At 43.1% G+C, this 27,514-nt stretch overlaps 2 protein-coding genes across 2 annotated transcripts in view; one reads left to right on the top strand and one right to left on the bottom strand.

Moving 5' to 3' along the window:
• The window catches only part of LOC126565809 (DNA ligase 1), a 390,847-nt gene that overhangs the window by 124,764 nt on the left and 238,569 nt on the right, over positions 1 to 27,514 (top strand). The gene's annotated exons all lie outside the window — the stretch shown is intronic.
• The window catches only part of LOC126565015 (cyclin-H), a 203,019-nt gene continuing 195,083 nt past the window's right edge, over positions 19,579 to 27,514 (bottom strand). Inside the window, exon 6 of the mRNA XM_050222153.1 lies at positions 19,579 to 19,591. The gene's annotated coding sequence lies outside the window, so the exon portion shown is untranslated. The remainder of the gene's footprint in view (positions 19,592 to 27,514) is intronic.

The following is a 27,514-nucleotide window of genomic DNA, read 5'->3' as shown; positions in this document are numbered from 1 at the left end:
TTTACATAAAGTGATCTGCAGTATGGCGTGGCAGTTGCATAATTTTAATTAGTAGTAAATAAAAGCTCGCATTGATTTTGATAGCAGAGAATTAGAGAAATTAAACACATTTTAACAAATACAATAACAAAACTCAAACAAGAACACATCACTAGTAAAAAGGCAACAAATTGGATGAATCAAAACCATAAAAAATATTGTATTACAAAAAGAAACAAAAAACCTATAAAGTTCTATTTATCAAATCTATAAAACATAAAGAAAGGCGCAGCCATCATAACAAAATAAAAATTCCTTAAACACTATAACTAAATGAAATTAAAACTAATGAAAGCTTGAAAATAAATACATATAAAACACTAGAAAATATGAACAAAAACTAGGTAAAAATATGCAAAAAATTGGAAGTAAGTAAAGCTTACTTCAATTAATTATTCAATTGAACTAAAAAAGAATAAACCACATACAGATCCATGTTCAAAATTAATTGTCTAACAAAAGTATACAAATATAACAAATACTAACAAAAAACATGAAATCATAGAAACAAAAGAAAAGATCAATAAAAAAATAATAAAAAACAAATAAAAATAACTGACTCATGACAAATCATTAAAAAATATTATTAGACAGAGTAAATCGTTCGTCCATAACTGTTATGCTTGCACGGATGAAGAATCTTGCAAGGAAGCTGCACCGGAGCACAGCAGCGAAAAAGTGAAATAAAATATGAATGACTTGTGAGACATCGTTCGCTGTTTTCGCCAGCGTTGTCGCCGGCGCTACAGTTGTACGATTCCTGTCTGAAGGCTTATAAAAAGGTGGCATCGATTCAAGGTACCATTCGGAAAAGCGTCCCGAGCATTTCCCTCGCACTAGGTGGCACAATTGATGGCCACTGGAAAGCGCTGATGGAAAATAAATTGATGATTTTCATCCTTTGCCTGGCTGTCTTGTTTTCCGTGTCCGTTCTTTTCCTGCATACCGAAGCATCTGGCGCGAAATGTGTTACCATGACGCAGGTGAACTTCGGAATGTCTTCACTGGCGTGTCCTGCCCCAATACGGGTCCTACCACACCACCGGGAAGATAGCTGGTGCAGGTGTGGAGAGTGTTGAAATATTTCGTTCCTTTATTATTTGCAGCTTCTTCCAGCTTCGTTGCTGTATTGAAAATCTTCACGTGAGCGAGTCATTTACAAGCCATCTTCGTGCAGAACCTTTTTTTCTCGAGTTGTTGCTCCAAACGACTGTTACGAGAGCCGATGGCATCTTCGTATTCAGCGCTTAAGAAGCTCCATTCCGGCCGTGTTCAATTCATCGTGTTTTTCTTTTAACACACCGTCCTGCAATGGAATGAAAGGATACGGTGGTAGCAAAATTTAAGACTAGCTTTAGCAAAATTATCGTTATGGCATTTTTAGTCCACTGCAGCAACTCGGGCCGGTTCAACACAATACAGCACGCGGTGCAAAAGCCCGTCCCTACCGGACGGACGGGTACCATTGCAACACGTTGGCCGCGTTTGGACACTGCATGACCTTTTACGACCGGTGGCACGATAACGACGACGACGCCAACTTACCGTCGGCCTGATAAACGATCCGGTAGGAATAATTTAGCAAGCGGAGTTTATAACGACCCCGAAGGTTGATGGTGGTGGCGAGCTTATCGATGAAGAGCAGAACAACATAATAAACATCCCTTTTTTCGGGGATCGTCGTTAGTATCTGGGCCGTTGTTTTGCAGGTGATTTTATGCCGGTCGATGGGGTTGTGAGAGGCTGGAACGTGAAGAAAGAATCGCAATAAAACTGGGCTCATTCATCAAACGCCCACACGTTCCCTTGCTTTGGCGGAGAACGCAGGCGGTGAAAATCGTGAAAAACTTTACACGCACAAAACCTTTCACTCGTCGAACTTATTGATAGCAACAGTGCGCACACGGGACGGGTATCTCTCATCACACACGGAGATGGGGTAAAAGATGTGTTCGGTTTTGTTTGGTTGCAAATTTATTCATAGCGCTTTCATCGAATATTGTTCTACCTTTCATTCCGTTCCAATTTTATGCGAGGCAAGGTAATAAAGCTGCATATAAACGGAATGTTAAATTTGAACTTTATGCCCGTAAGCTTATCAATGTGGCTGGTTGAGGTTTAACTCCCAAAAAAAGGCTAGACATAAATAATCGGTATAAGTATGTTACTTCACTGCGCTGCTTATCGGTAGCCGTTATATGAGCGGTACTGAACCCCTGAAGGTATGCAATATAACTCACCAAATCACCAAAAACCCATTCGATAAACAGCTGAGGTTGTTTGAAAGGTTAAAAAAGACCCTGAAATTTTAAAATAATTGCATTCATTTAGGAGCTGTGAAAAGGAAAACAAATATTCTCTTTATTCGGTAACGGATAAAATAAAACTGAGATGATACAAAACAGATTAAATTTGATTATTCAATGTTGAAACAAAATTATGTTTACTTTCCTTCCTTTTTTTACACTCCGAGTAGTGTTTCGTTTTTGCGTTTCTGAAAAGGGAAAATCAACAAACACGCTATCTTATCGAGCAGAACCATCCTAGCGGGAAAGAGAACCCAATCTGCATAGCGTTTACAGTAAAACAGGACAAAGGCATTAGAAAACAGACGCTAAGTGTATTTAACCTTCCTTATCAACTGTTGCATAACGAACACTTTCCAGCTTGCCTTTAAGTTAGCCTAAAACAGTCTCCTGCAAAAGGACCCTCCCGCTCGGTTTAATGACTTTTGCCCCCGAAAAAGTCACACCACCCAGCAAACCTGTCACATGATCCAGCGAGGTTTCAAACTACGGTGACATATCAAAGTCATGACCCAGCTTCCAACTCACCGAGATTGATCGGAACGCGAAGGGCCCCAAGATGTTGCGTCTCTCTCTCTTTCCCTCTCCCTTTCTCTGTTGGGAGTTTGTTATCACAATTCGGGCCCACTGCTTCCTGCTTTGTTCCGGTGGAGGTTACGGCCAAAGATGGCAAAGATGGGACTGAAATAATCAACAGCACCTAGCATCCTTCCCCAGAGTAGTGCAGTAGACCGTGGTAGACCTGAAGGTGAATATCCCCATAGTGGTATCGTTTGGCCGCATTCTGAACCCAACACACACAACCAGCGTCACGCTTGACGGATGGCGAAACACGGATCATAATGCGTCCATTTGGGTTGTCTGTCCCAGTCTATCTTTCCCTTCATGCAACATGATCAGTTCATTCGGCACACCGGCCCGGCACAGGTTGAAAGCCAAGTTCTCCATTCAGGCTAACGATGAAAGACAGGATGGAGGCAGCTTCTCGCTGCCTGAAAGGCTCGCTATGTGAGGCCAGAAAGAGGACGAGAACTAAAAAAAAAATCACCATAAATTATTCATTTATTCTGACAGGCAACATGACACGAAATGTATGTTGATCAGTCTCATCAGCTTCATCACGGGTGTGCACTTACGTTCTTTACGTTCACCGTGCCCCAACGACGGCCCAGCCACACATTCCCGAGGAGCAAAGTGATGCTTTTTGTCTTAACGGTATGGGCATATTCCTACATACAGCTACCAGATGACACATTTACCGTACCGTTGGCCCACTGGCACGGCCGGAAGCGGTGTCAAAAGTCGCCATTTTCCCGCAGCACACCGTATCCACCTCCGTCTTTTTCTTTTTTTTTTTTTGACATGCAAGGACCTTTTATTTATTCAGATTTTTCACTCACCTTAACGCACCGCAGCAGTCTTGTTTTGGTGTGGCGGGCCGCCGGGTGACAGGGTGCAGGTTTAAATTGCACAAATGTGTCCCTCCGGACGACGGTTCGGCACACATTAGCGAATGAAACGGAACGCACGGAAAAGCATTCGTGCGTGGGAAAATGTGTGCCAGCAAAGGTGTTTTTATTGTTTTTCATTCGCTGCTTCATCTTCAATGCACGCTGTCAAAGGAAGATGGTTTTTTCTTCGTTAATTTTCCTTCCTTTTTAAATTCTTTACACTTCTTATTTCACTTATTTTTCCATGCGATTACACCACTATAGTTAGAAGGAAAACTAAATTTTTGAATGCATAATTAAGCTAAAGGAACAAGTACGAGACGTACCAATTCATTGGCGCACTCGAACAATTGTCTCTTCGCGTATCTGAGACAGTGCAAATTTCAAGCTAGTATAAGTAGCCGAGTTCACCAAGGTGTGTAACGGATTTCCGAACGATAACAAAATATGTCGAAAGATTCGGATGTTATAATCCTGCGCCCCTGAACCATGGACTGCCTCATGGACAAACAGAACTTCTCTCTTTCAGATAGAGTTGGAACGATCATTTGCATAACGTGTCCACAAAAGAGCGCTCAAGTTCATCCTTCCTAGAAGAAACAGGCACTAATCGTTAAGAAATAGCAGTTGTCTTCAGTGGAAGACCAGATTGATGTGTTGCCTACACCAGGCAATGAGATGGACTCTCCTATTTTCGTTGTTCAACGTCGCTCTGGAGGGTGTCATGCGAAGCACAGGCTGCAACAAGCGAGGCACGATCTTCACGCGATCTCTTCAATTCCTTGGATTCCCGGATGACATTGACATCATCGGAAGGATGATGGGTGATCTTCGGCGATGTGCGAAGCGTAAACTCTGCTGAAATGCGAGGCCAATATGATTGGATTGAGGATTCCTACTAGCCGGACCGGACTGGAAAGCATAGTATCAGTTGACGGCGACGATCTTGAGGTGGTAGAGGAGTTCTGTAACCTTGGTACGATCGTAACTTCGAACTCCTGCCATCTAGAGACAGGAGTCATCTAGAGACAGGACAAGAGTCATCTAGAAGACTCTAACAGTACAGTGTACACGAATTTTACGATACATCAATCTTGTTGGCATCGCGAGGTCTACTAAGCACTTATTCGATTATACAGAAAAATCATCTAAACAAGAATGTGAATAAAGTCTTGATCTACACTGCAGCACGGTCCAACTTATGAATTGAAGAAGCTGTTTCATGATATACTGTATGTCCACTCTATCCTATCCTATCAGAAATAGGTTCTTCTTCTTGGCTTAACGACCTTCTCGGTCACGCCGGCCATCGAAATGGCTTACAACACTTGCCGATACCACGTAGTTTGATAGCCACAGTCCTCACTACGGGAGAAGGTTCGGATGGGATTTGAACCACGGTCCTGCCGTATGAAGACCGGCACCGCTGTTGCCTCTACTACCGCGCCCTCCTTATATCAGATCATGTTCAGAAACAGGTTATATTTCTAATCTAATCTTCGAGTCTCGCGCTTCGTGGAGACGGAAAGTTCAGTAACTATCTAAATAACAACTAAGTTAGGTAGAAGTGATCTTCATGGTAAAGTTTATCGTTGACAGGAATTATTCGTGTCAATAATCACAAGAATATCTGGAACGTATCTTTTCATGCCCTTATAACTTTGCGGAAAATGAGTTCCTGCTTTCCTGGGACGATCCAATGAAAGAGAATTCACAGTTCACGGGTTTCAACGTGGGCGCTGACTGCCGTGGGATAGGAAGGATAATTCCGTCCAGTTAAATATTATATCACGAGCATGAGCTACCGAACTCTCTATCAATTTTTAACGCTGAAGTACACGGTTCTCTTCCGCATATGTCGAATCGTTTTTTTTTTCCCCCGAACGGAAATGATTGAGACACTCAAACACTCTACGCTACTACACGTCCATCAGCGAAAGCAATTTTTACCCCGACACATGTTCGCATACTCGGTAGTGTTTTGTTTTCACAATCGAATACAAATTGATTTTCGTTCTTCTCCTTACGCATGCCGAGTGCGGAATTCCCCTTTTGCGTCACTCATCGCACCGTTGGGGACTTGTGACAAATACCCGCCTCAGCAACATCATTTACATAGGTGATTGTCTGGTGCACGTTTTGATGCGTTTCAATCCAATTTGGGATGAAAGGAAACTGTTACACCGCTTCCATTTGCTCTGCTTCCAGGCACGACCAGAACCAGAATAATTTATCAATGTATAAGCAATGAATTGTGGGGGAGGCGATAAAATCAACGTAAGGTGGAGAAGCTGCGGGATGAAGCTAAAACTGGGCACACGCACATATCAACCGCGAACTTGTAACGATAGCGGGTGGTAAGGATGGGAGTAGAAATTCCACCAAAGGCGCGCACTCATTCCTGTCGCCATCTAGCTCGTTTGGAATAAAAACAAAATAAAAGCTGGACGACATTACGGAACGAGGGACACATCTGCCCGGAACGATGATGCACCATGTGTGTAACCGAACCGAACCCCATGCTATCCGTTGGGAGATCTGGTACATGACACACACACGCACGCACACGACCATACTAGACCATTGTGGAAAAGAATGGCTTTTGCTTGGCGAAAACAAATATCCATAAGCTTGCAACGCTAACGGACCAGCGAGCGAGCATTGCAATGTGAAAAATGGGAAAGATTTTCCACACCATGCTCGCTACCAGTTCCTGGATTTTTATCTCAATTCTGGCCAACGTTGAGTGTGCACCAGGGAGGATGAGAACTAACACCTAAAGTACACATGCAAACACACAAACATTCGAACGATTCCTCCTTCACGAAACAGTAGCTGCAGCGAGCACCATAAACGAGAACGAATCTAGTTCGAATCATCATCGTTTCCCAGTACCTTTAATGGCACCGGTACAACACACACACACACACACGGGATACACAGGGATGCCCTAGAAAAGAGGGATAACTCCCGGCCGGGCGTGTGAGCGCAACCTGTCCCATAAATGGGGTGGTGGTGGTCCCAAGAATCGGGGTGTTTCGACTGTTGATTTTGGGCTTCGTTATTTGTGCGTAACGAGCAGCCTGTTGGAAATCTCTTCCTGTTGGTTCCCGGGGAACACAGCATCCGCCCCGAACCCAACAGGTACCCTTATCTTATCGCACATTAAAAAAAGGACGGGAGGAAAAAAAAACCCCCCGTTCGGAAGCTGCTAACAATAGATTGCGTGCTAAACTGGATAAAGCTCGCAGTCGCACGAAATCACGAAAGATTTGCCCAGTTTGAGCAAGCCGGAGATGAACGTCAAGCGAAAGGAGAAAAAAAAAACGAAACCGTTTCACTTCTTCCTCCTTCTTGGTAGCCTCCCGGGAGAGTTGTTGGATGGTTGGATGGGACGAGTCCAGTAATGCGGAACACGTCCACCGAAGGCTCCCGTTTTCATTCGGGCACGACGGGTCGTGAACAAGTAGCGGAACGAGCGGAAAAAGCAGACTACAATTCCTAGGACACAGAATGCTGAAAACGGGGACACTAATTCTGATACAAGTGTACTCCGGTCGCCGGGATACACACGTATCCGTTGCCCTGTCTGCTAAGCCTGTATGTGTGCGGTTTGTGGTTCGGGGCTCGGGACAGAGGGAATGCATCCTCCGGGTTGGCGTTACGTCCTGACTGCCAACCCTCCCGAACCGGCAACGAACCGGCAACCGCAAAACCGTTGAAAACCACGCTGGCAAGAACGTTGAGTAAGCTGATGATATCCCTAGGCATTGGTGTGCCCGTACGCGTGTTTGGATACATCTACGTTTCGTTGTTGAGCTTCTTCAATTTGACACGTACCAGAAGCATCCTTCCAAGCATCCCTCACACCCCTTTCCGGCAGGCGCCCGATTATTCCTCTCATTCTCTCTCATCGTACTCCGGACAGAATCAGCGTCATGCTTTTGCCCGAAAAACGAACCTCACAAAGGTTTGGGGGATTGAAAATATCGACCGAAAACATTCGCCCAAAACAAGTGGCATCCGGGGGCTGCAGGGGGAGGTTAGTAGGGGTACGGAAAAGAAAGGAGGAATGCTGAAGCAGCATCCAGGACGTGTGTTCGCGTTTTCGGAGGCGCAATTCGGACCAAATTCTGTACCGCATCCGACCGCTGGCTGCGCATCAAACCAACACGCACTTAAAACTCACCACTCCCCGCAGGATGATGCTGGGGCCAGAGTGGAACACTACACCACTACACTGGCAGCAGGATTACAGGGACCAATATCGGGGCTCACAGGCTCCGGGCTTTACTCGGTCGGGTTCCCTTAGTCCAACGACCCGCTCGCTGCTACCGCTGTCTCACGCATCAATGAATTATACATAACAGACATACGGGGACACACAAACACATCGGACATTCCCGCTGGTAGTATAAGAGCACATAATGCGTGGTGGAGAAGCAAGGGCCGTGAGGACATGTACCGAAAATGGAAGCCATTTTCATCTCGTACGCCGGGGAGTTGGCCTCCTGCGCGCGCAGACCATCCGGGAAGATGGCAGCGTAAGCGCGCTGTCTCACTTCGTTGCACTACGCACCAAGGTGCACCGCGTTGGTGTTGGTGTACTCGCGTCCATCGGCGGTTCGCTCGTGCTCGCTCTGGTCCTTTTTGCAGCATCCCCGGTGAAACGTGCTTGCTCGTCGTCGGTGTTGGTCCTGGGGTTGCTGCTACTCGGTCGGCCGACGTCGAACCATAGTAGACTTTTAGGCGTCAACTGGAAAAGCTCGACGCCTTCCGTGGTGCTCTCGCGCTTGAGCCCAACCATCGGTCCCGGGTTTTGTTCGGCTTGGCACACAGGTGACCGACAGGTGAAGGAAAGAAGGTGAGAGGGGGAGATGAGAGCGAAAAGAGGACAGGACACACATCATCCCCTTAGTTTGTGCGTTTGTGCCGAGGGAGCCTTGCTACTACGGACACGGTGAGTATCTGTCACGGTGAGTGTTGGCGGGAAGTCACGGGAATAGGGAGACACACAGTGATGTAGCGGGGAGGGTAGAAGAGCGAGACAGCGCCCAACGTTGATGGGCGCTCCGGTGGTCAGGCGGTGTTGGTGGTGATGGTGTGTAGAGAGCACTTGTCTCAGGTCCTTGAGCGTTGCACACAGCGTACCATTCCAACTCGAGAGGACGTCGTCATCCCTTCACATCAGCCATGAGCGTTAGTCCCATTCCTGGTGACGGGTGACGGGGGTTTGGTAGGGGTCGTTTGAAAGTCCCGGACAGCTCCACCATTCGTCTCCTCACGCGCTTCTCACGCGTCAACACTACGACACAAAGGATTTTCGGGGCAGTCGGGGAAAAAAAGAGATAGCCACGCATTGCGCTTACCGTGAATGAGCAGAGAAGGCACGCCGTTCCTTATCTACTTACGGGACAACAGGCGCCTGCTAGCCCGGCCAGACAGCCAGCGCGCTGGTCGAAGTCATACGTCTTCGTCAGTATGCTAAGCACCGGAGTCCCGGACACTGCCCGCTGCGCTTCGTCGGGAACTCGCGGGCACCGAGCGGCAGTCGTGCTCCGGCAGCAGCAATGGTCGATGGCGCGCAAAGTTGAAACTCTCAACCAAGCGAACCTTCAGTCTGGTGCCGCCACTCGGTTTGTGAAGCTAACCTGAAACCTTGCACTGCAGGTCCGATCGTTCGACGGCAGTACACCGTGTACGCCCGACCAGACGCGACGGAGCAGTTGTTGCGACATTTAGTTTGTTGTACGCGGTTGTTGGAGGGTTTTTTTTTTTTTTTGTCGGAAATTTCTCGTGTGGCAAAGCTCGCGCCAAAAGTTTTACTTCGAAGTCTTGTGCTTGTACGAGGATCTCCAACGAAATCTAGTGTCTCACACAGTGTAGCAGTGCGTAGCATCCGTAGTAGTACGTTCAAGTCCTGCATTCATCCAGCGCGTCGTGTCCATCGGCAGCCGGAAAGCAGCAGGTGGAACGCAAAGCAGTGTGAGCTTCTTTGCCGTTCAAGTCAAGTGAGTGTTTGCTTCTTTAGCGACCGCAATGTGTCGAGAACAATCTTCAACCTTGCGGGCGGAACAGTTGTGAGCGGTGTCACCGTCTCTCTTGGCCAGCGCTGTGTGTAGTGTGCAGTGTTTCTAGAAAGTGTTTCGAAACGTCATCCATCCCACAAATGTCTTGGCGATCAGTTTAGAACTCTGATTCGAAAAATTACTACCCACCGTTCTAAAAAACTTTCCCAGCATCCACCATCCAGCATCGCCACCATCTGTGTGGATGCGTCATCATTCATCTGCGTTTTCACCAGCACACTTGTAAGATGTCCACTATGGTTTACTCTTTCATTCCCTTTTCAAAGATGTAGAAGCTGTCGGCCGTGCCCTTTTTGTCCTGTACTGTGCGAAAAGATTTTTCCCTGACAGCAACATCTCACTCACTCGTGATGATGGCACAAAATGGCCGCCTCGTATCGATCCGCACAGGTAACGGGAGAAACCATTCTTTTGCCACTAGAATAGAGACACCAATGTTAACCACTGTGTGAGCAAATGCTGGTGAATGATGAACGAATCCATTTTATGTTTACTTGTCCCGTTTGCACCTTTTTTGTATGGTTTTGTTTTCGTGCGCAATGTGAGGAAGGTTTGAGAGATTATGTGTTTAACAGTATGCCTGACTGTTATACTAAGTGTTATCTTATCGCCATCTATACTTTTCTCACGTTAGAGTTTAAGTGTCCTATGTGTGTTTTATGTTTTCTGCTAACTTAAAGTTTCTGTTTTTGTCGTATTTTTATTTCGGTTTCATTTTAGTAGCTTTGTTTTAAAGCCGGGTTGAAGTGCACGATCGAAAAACACTTAAGAAACTTGCTTAGGCTTTTGCTTCCAATTTGCTATCGTAAACTCAAAAACACTTTACACCTGCTTTTCAACACAACTACCAAAAAGACACATAATTCAACCATTCATTCCGTTCACCTACTTTCCTTCTGTTCGGTCATCTCTCAACACACAAAATTCTTGTTAGCACCGATGTTGTCGATGTTATTTGTCGCTAGAATAGTGTACTATATAGTTCCAGTAGCTAACTACTATGTGTGTCGTGCAGTTATGTTATGTATGAGCCAAAATGCACTAGCGACGGGTTGTTAATCAAGCACTCGGAACGTCCATGCAAACCTGAGCCACTGTTTCCGACGGGGAATGGAATCAAATCGTAACATGTAAGTCGATGAGAAGAGTGGTTATTTTGTTTAACCTTTTTACTCAAAAATGGTAAGTACCGAATGCTTGCTGAATGCTTTCTAAACGATTCAACACATGTTTATACATATTATGTGAATTTGTAGTTTGAGAATAAATAATAACGTCGGGAGGGCCAAAGCTACTGATTTTCATGAGGTATTTCAAAAATCTACCCATGAATAGCGTGTTTAATACTAACGCCTAAATGTATGCAATTCATGTACACTCAAAGAATGGGGTAACTTGAGAGATTGAATATACTAAATATAATGATAGCACGATTTCAAAGGAAATGGCAAACTTATTCCAGCTATCACTCTACTCATCTACCTACCACTGAGGGTACCACCGAATTATGCCTTAATGTCACAATTTATGGTAAACCTAATGATATGTTTTCATCTCTGAAACATTTCATACACTACAACCGTGTCCACCATTATGCTGACCATATTTAACGGCTTGGAAAATTGAACCTTGCCTGCACAGCACAATTCAACCATACCGAAGATGGCAGTTCTCCGTACTAAATCTCCCCAAAACCATCCATATGCCGCACTACGCCATTCTGCATAACACGCTTCCGGCGATGCCCAAAAGCATGCTCAAATGGACCGTAGCCTTAGGATTTTTCAACAATGCTCGAATGGAAATGATGTACCCGCACGTGTCGATAAACATTTCCCCTCCATTCGTTTTATACACTACAGATTCATTTCTCTGGAACAGCTCATTCGATGCTGGGAGATGCACGTGCCCCTGACAATAGGGCTTTGTGTCGAAGGCGGAGGTGGAGAATTTGTATTTTTTTGTTCTCAGCCTCCCTCCGGTGCCATTTTGAATCCATTTCTCGTCTAGGTGCTGCTGTTGTTAATGTGAAACAAATAATACAGCTTTCGGTGGGAAAGAACATGTTTCCGTGGTGAGACTGTGTCACGCAGGGGAACTCACTACATAATGTTTAAACTATTTTATTAAAAATCCAACATCCTTCGCAACAATAGCAGTACAGCCGTAGCAGAAATTGTCCCTTCAGCTACAGCTTTAGCAACACTTTAGCGCAAAGTATAATTTGGTATTGCATTAGCCTGACGTTTATTTCCCTCGTCCGTCACGGTGGTGCGACTTTGATTAATGATGCCAGTCGCGTCGGCAGCATCCCGGTTCCGAAGGATCGAATTAATAATGGACGCATTCGGGTAAAGCACATCGAGGGGATTTCCACATTGGAAGGAATATCTTTTATGCCTCAAAACTACTCCCTCAATTTATTCTACGCTTATGCATATGGTGCAATCTCACGGCTTGTACGTAGAATATTGGAAAAAAGCGTGAGCAATTAGTACACGAAATTAAAACTACATGCACAACAGGAAAGCATGTGTGCTTGAATGAAGAAATTGTATCTCATCCTCCACTGTTGGTAAATCTATTTGCATAATGCAAGAGTACGATACAAATAGACACCGTTCCCCTCTCGCAATCACCAGAGGTGTTATATATCAACGCAGTACAATCCAAACCATCCTTTGGGAATAAGGCTTACACACATGCTCATCCAACTAGACGCAATTTTGGCATGTGTTGCAGTTCCACTGACAACAGCAAAGTGTATCGATTGCTGGCGACGGGTTTGCGACAGTATGGGTAGGAAAAACAACGAGCAGAAGGATTATTGTGTCAGGCTGTAACAATAGCCCGATCTATGCACGCTTGACAACCAAACCGGTATTGATAGTGGGGACGAATATGTTTTCCCTTGGTACACGGATGGTACCGCAAATTCAATAACTCCCTGAGCATTGATTATTATATAAACGAAACGAAGGGCATACTACTACCGGCTACTAAAACGAGCACAGAACACAATGCACGATGCGTCATAGCACCCGGCCCGTTGGCGACAGGCACCGTTGGAAGTCCTATTCTGGGCCGAACAAATCAATTTCCATACTGATATGGTGACTAAAAATATGGCTGCGTACGTAAGTTGGCATGTACTCCTAGCGATTGGCTGCGTGAGTGAGTGCGTACGTGGGGCACGTTCCTTCGACGCCGCACAGCAATGGCGCCACCCAATTGATGCGCTGCAGATATGCCGTTACGGCCAGATGCCGTTCTATTCATTTCATTTCAGACAGTGTCTAGACAAAGTTTTTGCTCCACAATAGTCTAAGTGGAAAAGTAAAATTATCTCTATGTGGTTCCAAATTGGAATTCACACAAAGCAGCGAACGAGTCTCATCTTTCGGCAAACGGGTGGCTCCGCGCGATGTGTGCCAGCTTCCGGAGTTTAGCAATGAAAATACCGATCAGGGACGATAGGGCTTTACGCAGCATCACGCCCCGCTTGTGTCCTACCGCACCTCGTTACCCGTTAGTTGTTTAGCTTTTCATCTCATATTTCTCCAAAAGCCGACCCCATCCAACGATCATGGTCGCCGCCAGGCCGGCTGGAGCCACTCTTCTACGTTCCTTTTCGTTTTTTTTTTTTTTGGTTCAGAAACATTATCTGCTGTGTGCTTTAATGTTCGGTTTGCTTCCAGTTTTGCTGAGGGGCAAGCAACTTGCGCTTGAACTGTGGATGCCGTAAAACGTGCCCTCAACGTCGTGGTAGTGGTGGTGTTAGTGGAATTGTTGCCAAGTAAATCACACGGTTGATGGGTTTTGCTTTTATGGGGTAGAATCCGGGCTGCTTTTGGCATGATAATGATGGTTGGAGACATCAGAAGTATATACTCAGCCTCGCATATTTTATAGCGATGGGGTAGCGTCATCTTGTTTGATTTCCCCAAACGAGCATTGAACCCAAATTACTCGCAAGGCTACAGACCGATGTGATAAATTAGCTCTATTTATAACACATTTAAAATCAATTTCGATAAAAGGATTTTGCGAATATTTTGAAGAAAAACAATGTTTACAATTGAAGTCACATGAAACTTACAAAAGAGAAGAGAGAGGTCCAAACGAAGCCTGTTTTTACTTCCATGTAACATGTGTTCCGGACGTTGTAGAAATAAAAGTAGAACAAGCAACTGCTGCTACTGCCATTCATCTAACCCTCTCAATTCGTCTGCCCAGATGTACTGTAGATGAACTAGTTTGGCCTGCTTTTTTTCGCATGGACGAGGATGCCACATAAGAATAAAAATATATAGACTAACACACACTCAGCTTAAAATAAACAACACAAACAGACTGGTAAATAGGTTTAACCGTTCGATGATATTTTTGGGCGAACCAAGCACCAAGTACGATAAGAGTTATCTTCCTTTTGAACGCAAGCAGCATGCCAATTGGAAGTGGTTGATGGTGTGTGTGTGCGTGTGCGTTCCCTTTTTAAACAAGCAGGATAAAAATAAATAAATAGCAAAAATACGTCCCACACCCTCTTCGATAGGCTCAGACGCCAAAGAGAATCGAAAATCTAGGGTGAAAATACAAACTCCCTTTTGCAAACTCCCTACCAGCGACGATGGGATTAAGGACCTCGGATCTTGCAAAGATGGCTGTTACTCGATACGAGTTTGGTTGTTTTTTTTTCCTTTCACTTCTAGTAAAGCATGCCCGTCTGTTGTTGACTTATCATTTGTTTGACGTTGTTTGCCTGAAGGATGAGGCTGCTTATGTGCCCTTCGGGGGTTTGAAAGATAGGAGTTTTTTTTTTAAATTGCTTCATCCGAGACAGAACCTTTTCCTGGTTATGTGTATTCTAAATGGAAAATTTGAAATGATTACGTCAAATAAAATGCTCAACCGGGTTGCGTTGGAGGGTGCGCAGGAAGATAGCGGTATTAGGAATATAATTAAAACAATCCATTTTGCTGCAACAACGATCGATTTGGACATGTTTATTTTAAAATTTCTTGCTGGTCATATGTGCACTACTGCGAATGAAGTCGTTGGTCAATATTTGTTTGATTAATTATTTCGAGTAAATACAGTGTAGATTTCAACTGAAAACTTGAATGTGGGCTGAGTGATGCAATATTCTTAACAAACAAAACTTTACTGATGTAACTTTAATACTAATTATAAAGAATATACGTGATTATATATAATTTCTTCTTGAAAGTGTATGTTTAGATCGATATTTTACATTTTAAAATGTATACAACCCTCATATACTGGAAGCAAAAGTCTTTTTAAATTCTATTAAATGCCTTATATATTGCATACATTTTGGCGTAAATAAATCAAATGAAACGTTCTGCTTCGATTCAGAATATTTTATAGTTTCTACTTCACGAACTCTTTGCTTCAGATGATGATGAGATGAACAGTTTTCCGTCTCAATTTGTATCATCTGTTACACATTTTTAGGAGATTTCCTTTTCGAAATCGTTTCCTCTTTCAAGTATTTCTAATCAAACACTTCCGAAGCAAACTCATCGCCAGAAGTGGTTCAATAGTTTGGTCAATTTTATGGAGCATTAATTCTTTGCTCCCACGCAGCTATCCCACAGCGTTTAATGTCAAAAGCAAACTCTCTCCCATCGCCCTCCGAACGGAGGGTAGCCTTTATCCTTCGCACACAACGCAACTGACGACATACACACACAAACCAAATCGCCCTTCTGGTGTTGGACACTTTCGCTTTCATGCAAACACCACGTGGAAGCCCACAATCGCCGTTCGCTAGTCGGTTGGTTTAGGTCAGTAGTGGTGGTGTAGTTAAGCCGTGGCCAACCGTGCTGTGTTGTTTATAATCATGTCAGGCAAACTTTCCGTCCGTTCTTCACACTCTTCCCGTTGTACTGCTCGGAAGCATTAGCACGTGGCATGCTATAAAAGCGAACCAACCGGAAGTAAACACTCCCGGCGCGCTGACCACTTTCGCGTCGATGGAAAGAGAGTTTTTGGGAAGTGTTTGATCCAGGCGCAAAAAAAAAAAAACACTCACGCCGGGATTCTCAGGCTTGGGAATTGTGTATGTTTAGTCGACCATTTCGTTTGAGTTCAAATTTTGGTTTCATCTTAGATCGAGGTTTTCGTTGTGGATTGTTGTACTATATAGATGTAGTCCAATCTTTGGTAAGGCTCTACTCTAAAGCAAAAGCCGATTGCATGCAGTAACGGTTTTGCACACTGTAGAACGCACTGTGGACAAAACGTCAAGCAGTTGGACAAACGGACTGCTGCAAGCAACGTAACGAACGAAGGGTGTAATAAAAGAGTGTAATAAGAGTAAGCGAGAAGCACCGCAAGTAAAGAACAGCAACGGAACACAAACGCGCACGCAAAGGATCCTACGCCAGAGCGAGCGAAAATTCTAAACGAAGGGACAAAGTACAGAAAGAGATAGACAGGGAAAAGCCATTCGACCGGCAGTAAAGGTCAGAGGGATGGGATCGCGACAGGAGGCTAAAGACCTAGGCCAAAACGCAAACCAATCGTCATACTGTTGTGCGCCCTGCCGGACGAAGGAAGTCCTCGCGAGTGCGAGTCGCGTGTGCGTTGTGTTGTTTCGCCCGGTGTTGTTTTGTTTGACAGTTGCGAACGTTGAGGTTAGGGTTAAGTTGGCCGCTACGTACAAGTGGAAGGAAAAAAAACACGCGTTCTCCAAATGTTTACAGTCGTCTTGGGTGTATAAAGAAGTTGAAGTTGCGGATAAAGCCTTCATTTTGTCTGTGGATAAACATTCCAAACTGTTGTCCAATTAGCACCGTTACACTGTAGCAGGAGATTATAGCGCTGGAAGTAGTTTGTCCCGTAAAACACTTCGTTCCGATGATTTATCGACAGAGAGTTGCAAAAACCCGTAACGATGGCTCCTTGGTGGCGCACCGCATCGAAAGGCCTCTCGCTCGCTGGTGGATTAGTCATAGCTTGGCCATTTCTGCTACCGTTCGAGCTAAAGTTAATGGGCACCAGCAGTGGTACTACACTCACACACACACACGCTTGAGGATGATGGGGACGACAACGCAAAGCAGCCAATCGACCAAGCAAAGCACGTGGCACTAGGTTGGAGGTTGTTTAGCTTGCTTGTGTCCTCCGCCCTTTTTGCGTACGTTTCACGTTCCTTACTGCTTCTGCACATCGATTTCGGCTTTTGTTTTAAATGGGAAAACCTCCCCAGTCGAATGTTGCCCATCGTGCCAGTGTAGTGTGGAACTGTGTGGATTTGTTGTTTCTTGAGATAGCTCTATAGTACGCCGATTACCTTGAGAAGTTCGAGCAGCAAAAACGTTTGCCGTAAATCGTTACCGAAAATGTTTATAAGAAGAAAATCAGGTTAGTTTGCCAAAAAAGGACTTTTTGTGATATTTTGTACTTAAGCTTGCTATAGAATACTACACAAACTACATGCTATAAAACTCAGCTATAAACACAGCGCTCGTTTAATCCGTTTAATCGGATTCTTTGGCGACCGAAGCTTGATTTTCCAGTAACATCTCTCTTAGGATCAATTTACTTTTTTCGTTTGGTTGCCCATGTCCAAACTTAGTTCAATATCAGATCCTTGTTACACCCAAATTTATTGCTGATCGTTCATAAAATGCTATTCATAAAGTATTCTTCGAATCTATTTAAAGTTCTTTTGATGCGTTTTATACACCAATTGATTTCCATACGTCGACTTCTAAAAACGTACCGAAAAGGCTGAATGAATTTCGCATCGCCTAAAACTAATTATAGAACTTAACCGAAGCACGATTGGCTGACTGTCTGCCGTCAAATAACCCTGAGCCTTAATACGATTCATCAACATCAAAGGGATGCTTCTAAATTTTCCAATTTCAATTTTACAAGCATCAAATTTGCCTGATTCTCTCTGTCTCTCTCCCTCTCACTCCCCGCATGATTGATGTAGAAAAGCGCTTGATCACACGGCATCAGCAGTCGTTTTCCCTCTCCACGATAAGGATCGCTACCCTAGGAAACAATTTCAATTTCATCAAATTAAAACCAAATCCTTCATCTCCCGAGGTTCATCTCCCTGAATCGCCTGAAGGATGCTTGGGTGTGTTTCGAATTGGGAATTGACAATTGCCAGCTTCTCACACCAAGCTTCACATCTATCATACGGAATTGAAGCCTCTAGCCTCTAGAAAGGATGCAGCATGTTCAACGCACACACACACACACACACACACACACACACACACACACACACACACACACACACACTACGGATGCGCGGATTAAAATCATTGAAGAACAACCGAGTGAAACCGAGTGATCCAAACCCATCTCTGGGTGGACAATGGATTGCATTCCTCTTTTTTTTTTACGCCACACGGATATCTGAACTCGATTCCCCCTCTACCGACCGTTAGCCTTGTTAGAGAAGTTGGGAAAAAAATATTAAAAAGTAAATTCTAATCTCAATACACACTACATACGGCCCTTTACTGCATCGCTCACCGACCGGTTTGTCGAAGGGATCAGAACAACAGAGGGGAGAAACCAACAAAATCAAAGCACTGGATAAAAAGGGGGAGGAAAAAGCGGACACAAAATGATGTACAGAACGATATATTGCATTGCAAATCCTGATATGTGCACGGTAGAAAAAAAAATTAGAGTGTCCTTTCCAAGGTCGATCCACGAGTGATGGAGGAATAGACGAGGGCTTGGAAGGGAAAGAATGAAAAGAATGATCGGCAGCTGTGTCGCTGCAGGATCAACGGTGCATTTGCTGCTGCAACGATTCAATATGAAAGGGAGAATTAAACATACACGCACGCATCGAAACGGAATTCCTATCCCGAGGGACTGTTCCTATTTTTTCTGCGTCGAGGTCCTTTTTCCTATCGAAATTCTGCCTGTATCCTTTTCACCCTATTGCGTTCCTGTTTTCGCGCTACCGTAACCGATTCACTTTCGCTCCGGGATTTGTGCCGTGTCCCCTGTACTTTTTCGGCTGCTGTTCGCTGTTCTTCTTCCTTTTCTGGCCTGGTTGATGGCCTTGCGGGATAATGAATCTCAGCTCTAACCCGCAGTCATTGTGAGTGAGCGCAGATGGATGTGCGTATGTATGTGTGTGTGTATGTTACCGTTTTGCGACAGACGCAACCTGGACCTCAAAAACAGATGGTGTTGTGAAGGGGCAAGGCAAACACATATGGAACAAAAACTGCATCCAGGACATTTGGGACATCCTCGTGGCGCTATTGTGTGCGCTATGCAGTGAGGAGAACTTCCTTCAACACACGATCGTGTGTTTAAAAATACACTTTCCCTTCTTTAATTTCCTTTTTATTTTTTGAGTAAGAGTCCTTTTTATACGTCTCGCCCCGTAGAACATGTAAAAGCGTTGATCGCAAAACCCTCATTAAACTCGAAAGTCGCGTCATCGGACGAACGACGGAAGCACAGCGGGGATTAAGAAGAGAGCAAAGAAAACAACATGGACTGAATTTAATTATACACTGTTTTTTTCTTTTTTTCATAAATATATGGAATACATTTCGTTGGAACGCGTTTCTAGAAAGGGGTTCGTTGCTTAACGGCACGCAACGAATGGGTAGTCTCTGAGGAGTACTAACAGTGCCACATTGAATATGGAACAAATATGTTACATTTTAACGTAACAAAACTGCTTCTTGTGCCGGATGGGATGAAAGAAGGAGAAGTGAATGAGAAACGGAGGGCATTGGCCTTGGTGTCGAAAGTGTTATGGTAAGAGACGGGATATTGTGTGTTTTAAATGTGATGTTTAATGCTGTTAGTTGGTGCGAAGATTACGATGTTAAGGAGAAGTTTGATGAAGTACCAGTGAGCTAGCGGTCTCGAATAATTCTAGCAGAACATATTATTTGTAGCATAAGGAATCCAACGATCCTTGCAATAGCTTGAACGAGAATACCAATCCAGACATTTCTATCACACGCATCAGAATATTCTAATTTATTTTTGAGAACAACATCTGTCAAACTATCAAATCGCAATCCGTATTCAATCTAGAAACTGGATCTCCTACGTGTTCAAAAAATTTTAAGCTTGAGTTAACAGTGTCTTCTACCAAGAATTGTAAAATAACATACGCCTTTCTGGGATAGAGACATCAGTAGATTCTACGATAATAATCCTTGTTGATTATGGCTGGTGTCTAGAATCCCTGCAGTGTCATAAGATCATGTCCTAGTCATGAAGTGATCCTGAAGAAAATGTCATTTAGGCATCACTGGGTCAGGCTTTACAGGAGAGTTGAACAGCTTTATTATTACTAAATATGTCTAACTATTTTCCCCAATTCTCACTTAATTTGAAACCCCCAATTTCCTGTCAAAAGGTTATTGAACCTAACAGAGAGTGTCTTCAATTCTCTACCACATGCTCCAAGAACCGTTCCATTCACTCAATCTCAAACTGCGTACAAGAACTCCTGAACACCTGAACACCCAAGCTGCCGGATTGTTGGTGCATAAATTTGTTTGTTTAATCGATGGTACCACATACATGGTACACCCAGCGGCAGTACGCGTGGGGGTCGCCTCCCTTCTAAAACAAGTGAAGAACTCGCCCGTCCGGAACTTTGCGCCCGGTAGTGACCTATCGAAAAACCTCGTAAACCCGGTAATCGCTACACCGAATCGTGTCGTGCCGCAAGTTCCTTTTTGAGTCTGTTTCTAGTCACTAAATCGTCCTACGGCTATGGTGGACCGGTGGACTCTTCCCGATAAAAAAACGGCCTCTATTTTTATTGACTGTGTTCGCAATCCGCAACAGTAATGCTGTTTTGCCGGTTTGTAAAGACAATCGACTATTGCTACTCCCCAGGGTTGCCACGTACTGTGCCAGACTGTGCCAGTGTTCATCGCCTGTCGTTTGGCCTGTTCGGCGTAAAGGGAAGCCTTCGTGTGCACCTAACCACCGGAGAGCTTAAAGGCAGGCAATGGGGCGACATATAGATAAGTGAGTTTGACCCGCAGCACACGCGGACGAGGTGGATCGTATTTGTAGGGCAATTCCTCACACACACACACATAAATACACATAGTGGTAAACGACCTGGTACCCGTCGAGGGTGGGAAAATAAGTGACTGCAACTAACCACGCGACCGTCAGCCGACGAATGTGTAAGACTGTGTGCAACTTGCTTGCGAGGTGCCCTTATTCCAATTTCATTTGCCATTTTTACTTGCTCCACTACTGCTTTATATTGGCATGTCTCAGCTTAACTAAGTCCGCGCTTTGTTGCTTTCTTTCCAACTTACAATTGACTGCGTCTATCGAAGTTTGTTTTCGGGATGGATCGTTTATTGGTTTTGATTTGTTAGTATCCATGTTTTATTTTTGTTTTAGTCGATTTAACCACTTCACAGACAGACAGACGGAGTTTTGATGGACTACTGCAGATGGAGAAGCAGCATATAAAGAAACAACGAAGAAAGATGTCGCATTGAAGGGAATCTTCTACCTTCCCCCATCGCATCATCATTCATTACGCGCCATGGTAAGTATAGTCACGGAGTGTCACGTGTTTCTTCGATCTTTTATACGACGGTTTTGTTCATTAGAGCATCTAGTCTAGCTGATTCGGGCACTCGCTGGTCGCTACGGCCGTCTGTGCTCGCACGTTTTTCTCCTGGTTTTCACTGTTGGCCTGTATGTTCTATTGCGGATTTCATAAGGCACGCGGTGAATGCCAAGAGCGAACGATACCCATCCGTAATAACTGTGAAAATTCAATTTGGAAAATTATTAAGTAACAGTTTAGAGGCGAGTGATGAGCTCTGTTATTAATTGTAAGAGGAAAAAAATCAAATGTTAACCCTTATTAAAATGAAATCCTCCTTTGACTTAATTTTTTAACAGCTTTGACTTATACTTTTTTTTGCAAAAATGGTTCCGGTCTATATAGCGCTGATTGTAATCAGTTTAAAAATGTGCACATTATCCGACCTGAATTAAAAAAAAATCCGGGAAGCCGATCAAAAAAAGTGAAAAATTGTTGATGTATGAAGGATGAAAAATTTACAGATCTTCGAAGCTGGTATAAATTTATGAAAAAGATCTACGTATTGAGTGCTTCAAATAACTAATAAATTAATGTAATGTAAGGATGAGCCCTCGAGTGAAAAAATATCATAGGGCTACAATAGATGTTATATATCAAATATTATACGAATTATACGTTTGTCAATTGAATTTCGTTGTATTCATACAACATATTCATATTTTTCCTCTTCTTGGCTTAACGACCTTATAAGGTCGTTAAGGTTGAGGTCGGCTTCGCGCGTATAAGGGCGCCTGGAATCAAATGGCCACTTGGTTAGTCAGTCCTCACTATGAGAGGATGTTCCAGATGGGATATGAACCCCGGTCCTGCCGTGTGAAGACCGATGCCGTTATCGCCTGTAACAATGCCCGCCCTAAAAAAACCATATTATATAGAACAAAATGGCATAATCTCATTTCTACATGTACTAAATATTTGATGCAATCAAAATGTATGCTTGGATCAAATAATCAATGTGTAAAGAGCATCAAAACTCAACTCAATTGATTAGAGAGTTTGAGTTTGTTAACAATCAACACCACTTAACTTTAAGAAGGATCAGCAGAAGCCTTCAATGGAGAAACTATTGCTAGCGTAGTATATCTTATCCTTCAAATCAGTTGAACAATAAAACTGATAATAAATTAACAATTGATTAATGGTGCAAAAGATGTTTCATTGTGAGGCCTCTGTTTACTTTATTCATTATTGGAAACAATGAAATCCAATGCAACGAATTTTATTCTCTTAATTTTATTTAGTTGTGCGGCACTCTGTGTAATTAATTCTGCTGTGCCTACGTATTTTCCCGGAAAGTTGTTCAATTCACATTTTCTTATTTTTAATACCATAAGAAGCATCTCTCCATCACTGTCAATCTAGTTCTGATACCTTTCCCAACGCATCGCACACTTCATCTGTCAACTGTAAACCGTACTTGACGGAGGAAAAAGCTGCTGTAAGGCTTGTCCACGGGAAAAGAGAATTGATAATTAGATAAATGTTTGCTATCTCCGATTCAATTTTCCTCAATCACCGAGATTATCCCAAAGGCGGTACGGTAATGGTATAGCCGACAACGACAGCGAGAACAACCAGAGAAAGCGAAAACAAACGAGCGATAGAGAAAAATATGCAACCATGTAACGAAGGACCTGCTTTCACTCGAACGGTGTGAAGCGATCGGCGACAGTTATCCTTGAAAAGATTGCCCAGTAATCGGTGAAATGTGCAAAGAGTTTCTTTGCCGCGCATCATTATCAGACCCGGGGAAAATTGTCCACGATAACTCTTCGGAATCGGGGTGAAGCGTTGAAAAGTGTTGGTGTCGACGAGCGGCAGGAGCGAAATGTATTACATTTATTTTCTTCGTTAATCCTACGGAGATTTCATTTGATTTGATTACACAATCGGATTGGATGGGCCAGGATGGGCGGAATCGCATCACAATGGGGCTCGGGTTGAAGAAGAACAAAAAAACCGCTTGTAAATTAGATTAAATAGAGGCATTGTGTAACGCTATTCCAGTGCAGGCAATTCAATAAATGTAATACGAAAGGAAAAACATGATGACTGAGCTTGGAACGGGATAATTTGACTATTTCTATCTATTTGAAGTTCCATGTGTTGTTTATTTCAATTATCTTTTTTCTTTTCTATCAGTGTTTGATTTTTCCTAACATCTTTTCCAATAAGTTAATCTACATGATGCCTTTTTTTCTCTTTCTCTTGAGAATCTTGATTTAACATTTTGAGAAGTCTATATAATTTGAATATTCGATTATCTTCTTGGCTTAACGGGCTGCTAAATCACGCTGAGCATCAAATGGCTTACTAGACTTGCTGATACCACGTATTTGGAAAGTCAGTCCTCACTACGGAAAGACGGTCCGGATGGGACCCGATGGGTCCTGCCGTTTGACCGGCGCGACTTTTTGTAACGCATAAAAGTATTCAATTAGTATCTTTATTGGCTGATTTTTATGTTTTCTACTATATTATTTCGATGGATTAATTGTGTTGGATCAGGAACTTCTGTGGCAGTGCTTATACTACCAAGTACTTTCAAGTCTCACTCTAGGGAACTTTTGCATAATATCATCATCAGTTGCTTACGGTCATAGCATAGACCTGCCGTTGATGAGTTCTCTGATGAATTTCTTATCGATGATATAAATAATTCTAGAAGATTCTTTGTTCAACGAATATTCCCAACTATCGCCAAAATGCACAAATCCTTTGATCGTTCCCAGCCACGTGACTTATTTCTGTTCTGCATTTAAAACTTCAGTACAGACAATACGAACCAATGACATTATCACAAAATATTAAAAATACTCACTTGTACGTTTTAGAGTAGAGAAAGGCATTTTTTAGTTAAGAAATCAACCGAAGCGGCTCAAACAAAAAAAAAATGACAGTGTAAAAAGGTTAATGTGTCAAGATAAAATATGAAGAAAATAAAACGCTATACATACACAAAATCTTCTCGTTTTTTCGAAAAGAATCATTTCATACTTCTACCATTTCACTTTTTTTAATGAACGATCATAACACAATGTTCCTTTTGACGCTTCCAGCTGCCTGCTTCTCAGCAATCAAGGTCAACAGCGATTGTTTCGCTCAGCTTTTTCCTATTCGGTGAAATTAGATTGCCACTATTGGCGAAACGTGGTGCGAATGGGATTTCTGTGGTACGGAAAGCATCAATCAAAAACGAACCCATAAATTCACCGACAAAAAAAAGCCAAGCGAAAAATAGTGTAGATTTTTGTGGTACATTTTTCTAACAGAAACCCAATAACCTCAATATGAACGATTGTATTTTTTGCTACCTCCGCAATAAAGTCAGTTGATTAGCAATGAAAGCAAAGAGAGAAGCGAAACGAAACGAAATTGCTATTCTATTCTATTCTTTCAGAAATTGATGTGCAACATCGGTTGCAATATTTTTATCCCATGTGATGATGTTGAATAAAGATTGGTTTGTTATCATAGAATGTATAGCTTATAGTTTTCATGGTATCAGTAAAGCCGTAAAGCACTTCAAAATTTTCAGGGAAAATAATTTAATTCATTTGTTCTTAACTTGTTGAGGGTTTCAGATCATGATGACCTTCTTGAGTAAAGGATTTTTAGTAAAGAATCAATTATAACCAGTTTCATTCATGCACGATATCGTGATGAAAACTGTTCACCTTTTTCTTCACTTTATAGCTCACCAACTTCAAAGAATGACGTAAAGATATAACTAGGCGTAAGTCCATCAATACAGTCTTTCGATGTACAACTTTATATCATGTGTCCTATCAGATCATATGCAGCATATATGTGTCGTTACCACGAGCTACTATTCCATTGTACTATCACAAAATTCTTGAGAAAGGAGTTCTTGACAATCATTGTACAAATATTTAATTAAACTTTTAAGTCATTTTGAATGGTAATACTTGGAAGACAGATTTGCATGTTTTTTCCTAATGCATCCTTACCAATAAGTTTGAGTAAATAAATTTTGAAAAAATTGTAGAATCAATTACCCAAGCTTGTCCTCGCTCGATGTGGATTGCCTTAAAGGACTTTACGAGATGACTCTTATGGCTCCTATTCTGATGACATTATCAGCCTACCAGATCCTAAGTAATAAGATCGCCGTGCAGCTCGTGGAGTTTTTTTATCATCCACATATACGGTCCCTAAAATACTTCTGAGCAATTTCCTCTCGAACACAGAGGCATATGTGAGCTCCTTTTTGCGTTATAAAACATCTATGTTGTTATCGATGCTGACTTTGACTCCAGACTGACTTGGGACGACTTCAAAGGTGAGATAAAGTTTCTTAGTAATATAGTGTTTTAGCAGGGACGCTGTCTTTGTCGTCATCCTTTTTCGCTACGGTAATATCCAGCCGGAGATTTTTTGCTACATGCTTAATACTTTGGTAAGTTTTTGCTACACCGGAGAGCTTCAAACCCATGATGTATAAGCATTAGCGTATGTCATTAGTGCATACAAGGACAAGGTATATCAATGCAAACTAACTAACATAACTTTATTAAATCCAGACAAATACAAAGCTTGTTACTGATAATTTTCGTTCAGGTTTCAAGAAATTTAACTTTTGTCTATCTTTTTCAGACGCCTAAGTACATGCAATCGGATACAATGAATTAAGGACATTTCGAAACCTACTTTACAAACATGTTTACATTTGCTTTCAGTTATTTCGAAATAAATGTATACATTATGCAGCAAAGAAAAACAAACACCACCCTAGCAGCAGTATCGATCACAACTCTGCTAAGAATAGCAACGTCAATTAGGCTGCAAAGTGCGAATGAGGCCAACGATACACAATACCCCGTGTCCGGCCCAGCAGTAGGCTCGTACCACAAGCAGCATCCTTAATAAAACTAGCGCCCTGCCTGCAGAATGGAAAACCCGTAATAATCGTTATCCTTCCCTTTCGGTCGGAACATAATCGACAGCATCCAGTTAGCAAGAAAGAACCTCGCGCCAGAAGCCATTATCTTCAGCCATCTCATTACGAAAGCCGCATACGAGCGAAAACGATGGCTGGAACTTATCTCGCGGGCGTGGTACCTCGAGCTACCCGGCCATGATCGACCAACACACGCTCGAGGCAGCGGATCAGCGTCATTTTCGGATCGTAACGATTTGTCGCACGGCGTACACGGGTCAGTGTAATTACTTACGATCAAATTACCAATTACCAATTGTAAGCCAAACATGAATAAAGATAAGCTGCCGGCTACGGTGCCAGGGTTGACGTTCGTTAGCATTTGTGGTCGTCGTCATTTGATGAAACCGCCAGCCATTCGGCCGGATCTGGTGCGGCTGGCCCTGCCAGACCGACGGCTAGGGATAACAGGCAGTTTGATCCACTGGCCATGAAATTGATGCAAACACCATTCAGGCCACCCATTCGCACGTAACCAGCAGCACGTTGGAGCCACCGAGAAACCGAGGATGAAGTTGAAGATGCTCAAGGTGGGAATATCATTAAGGATTGAGAAGGCTTCGGCGATGAACGCGTGTGTTGAATGATAATGTCGAAACGTTACGCACCGAGTAATAAATTTGTCCAAAAGGTAGTTACGTCATTTAGCCTGTTCGCAGGACCCTCAAAGACAAGCTTTGTTACTGGTGGTGTTTAAAATTACGATAAATATTAAACAATTCATGTTTAAATCTCTACTAAAAGTTTACTATTTCGTTGTTATCGTGGCTTTTTGAAAGTTATGCCTAAAGGTATGCAATAAACATAGCTCTTGCTGCCAATTTTCTTCTTTTATAGAGTTTTAAGAATAAATTACACATCATGACACTTGTTGGTGCTGACTAAATGATATTCCCAAAAAAATCCCAAGAATCCCAAGAATCCATTCCCAAGAGATCCGTTGGGAAGACAGCATTTGCATACTTTTAGGCTCCACTGAACCAAAACAGTTCATTGACGAGCTAGTAGGTGGATATTCACGATTTTTTTGCTTCAAATATGCT

This window comes from Anopheles maculipalpis, chromosome 3RL, assembly GCF_943734695.1.
Source record: "Anopheles maculipalpis chromosome 3RL, idAnoMacuDA_375_x, whole genome shotgun sequence".
NCBI lineage: Eukaryota > Metazoa > Arthropoda > Insecta > Diptera > Culicidae > Anopheles > Anopheles maculipalpis.
The sequence above is the reverse complement of the archived record's forward strand: the minus strand, read 5'-3'. Positions and strand labels throughout refer to the sequence as shown.